Genomic DNA, 2500 nt, shown 5'->3' on the forward strand with positions numbered 1-2500 from the left:
ACCATCTGTTAAAGATAACGCAGGTGTCCTAAGATGAGCTCAACGAGAACAGAAATCTCGTGTGGAACAAAAGGGTTAAAAGCTCGTTTGATTCTGATTTTCAGTACGAATACGAACCGTGAAAAGCGTGGGCCTATCGATCCTTTAGACCTCGGAATTTGAAGCTAGAGGTGTCAGAAAGTTACCACAGGATAACTGGCTTGTGGCAGCCAAGCGTTCATAGCGACGTTGCTTTTTTTGATCCTTCGATGTCGGCTCTTCCTATCATTGTGAAGCAGAATTCACCAAGTGTTGGATTGTTCACCCACCAATAGGGAACGTGAGCTGGGTTTAGACCGTCGTGAGACAGGTTAGTTTTACCCTACTGATGCCCGCGTCGCGATAGTAATTCAACCTAGTACGAGAGGAACCGTTGATTCGCACAATTGGTCATCGCGCTTGGTTGAAAAGCCAGTGGCGCGAAGCTACCGTGCGCTGGATTATGACTGAACGCCTCTAAGTCAGAATCCGGGCTAGAAGCGACGCATGCGCCCGCGCCCGATTGCCGACCCTCAGTAGGAGCTTCGGCTCCCAAAGGCACGTGTCGTTGGCTAAGTCCGTTCGGTGGAAGCGCCGTTCGGACCGCCTTGAATTATAATACCACCGAGCGGCGGGTAGAATCCTTTGCAGACGACTTAAATACGCGACGGGGTTATTGTGTGGCAGAGTGGCCTTGCTGCCACGATCCACTGAGATTCAGCCCTTTGTCGCTAAGATTCGACCCTCCCCCCTTTCCATTCATTGTGCCTCCCCAAAACGTCAAAAACAAAAAACCCAAAAAAAATTCTAAGTTTATAAGAAAATGTTGTGCGAGGTTCCAGTTTTTTACTTGGTGAAAATCACTCTCGCACCAAAATTTCAGTAGTATGATCTTTCGTACTTAACGAGAAAAATGATTTTTATCCAGCCAAGGGACTGTCCATGCTTGACTCTAGTCCACGAAAACTCGAACCATCAGCACTGTCAGTACATGGACAATCCTTGGAAATACCAGAAGGATTCAATCCATCCAAAGACTGTCCAGACTTGAAGATATCTAGTCCACGACCCATCAGTACTACTAACAGTACTTCATCCGGGAAAGAATTCAATCCAGCAGAAAGACTGGTTTATCGATCCCAACAGACGGACAGTCTATGAAAACTCTAGCAAACAGATAGCCTGAATCAACCGGGAAGAAAAACAATTTCATGGAGCAGACTCACATACTGATGCCACGGATGTGTGTACTGACAGGAGGGTGTGAAAATACCCCGTAGACTGTGTCCTGAACGTTCGTGAAGGCAAAAAAAAAAAAAAATCTCATGTACTGATTCACCCACTGATCACCCACGGCTGGGTGTACTGATGGGACAGTCAGGATGTGAAAATACCCCGCAGACTGTCCTGAACGTCCGTGAAGAAAAAAAAAAAAAAACTCATGTACTGATCACCCACTGATCACCCACGGCTGGTGTACTGATGGGACAGTCATGGTGTGAAAATACCCCGTAGACTGTGTCCTGAACGTTCGTGAAGGCAAAAAAAAAAAAAAAAAATTTCACGTACTGATTTCACCCACTGATCACCCACGGGCTGGGTGTACTGATGGGCAGTCAGGGTGTTTGAAAAATTACCCGTGATGGGACAGTGATGTGTCCCGAGACTGTCCGTGAAGGCAAAAAAAAAAAAAAAAAAAAACTCATGTACTGATCACCCACGGCTGGGTGTACTGATGGGACAGTCAGGATGTGAAAATACCCCGTAGACTGTCCTGAACGTTCGTGAAGGCAAAAAAAAAAAAAATCTCATGTACTGATTACTGATCACCCACGGCTGGGTGTACTGATGGGACAGTCAGGGTGTGAAAATACCCCGTAGACTGTGTCCTGAACGTCCGTGAAGGCAAAAAAAAAAAAAATCTTCATGTACTGATCACCCACTGATCACCCACGGCTGGGTGTACTGATGGGACAGTCAGGGTGTGAAAATACCCCGTAGACTGTCCTGAACGTCCGTGAAGGCAAAAAAAAAAAAAAAAAATCTCATGATACTGATCACCCACGGCTGGGTGTACTGATGGGACAGTCAGGGTGTGAAAATACCCCGTTAGACTGTCCTGAACGTTCGTGAGGGCAAAAAAAAATAAAAAATCTCATGTATTTGATTCACCCACTGATCACCACGGGCTGGGTGTACTGATGGGACATTCAGGATGTGAAAATACCCCGCAGACTGTGTCCTGAACGTCCGTGAAGGCAAAAAAAAAAAAAAAACTCTCATGTACTGATCACCCACTGATCACCCACGGCTGGGTGTACTGATGGGACAGTCAGGGTGTGAAAATACCCCGTAGACTGTCCTGAACGTTCGTGAAGGCAAAAAAAAAAAAAAAAAAAATCTCATGTACTGATCACCCACTGATCACCCACGGCTGGGTGTACTGATGGGACAGTCAGGGTGTGAAAATACCCCGCAGACT

This window comes from Raphanus sativus, unplaced genomic scaffold (genome assembly GCF_000801105.2).
Source record: "Raphanus sativus cultivar WK10039 unplaced genomic scaffold, ASM80110v3 Scaffold2735, whole genome shotgun sequence".
Lineage (NCBI taxonomy): Eukaryota > Viridiplantae > Streptophyta > Magnoliopsida > Brassicales > Brassicaceae > Raphanus > Raphanus sativus.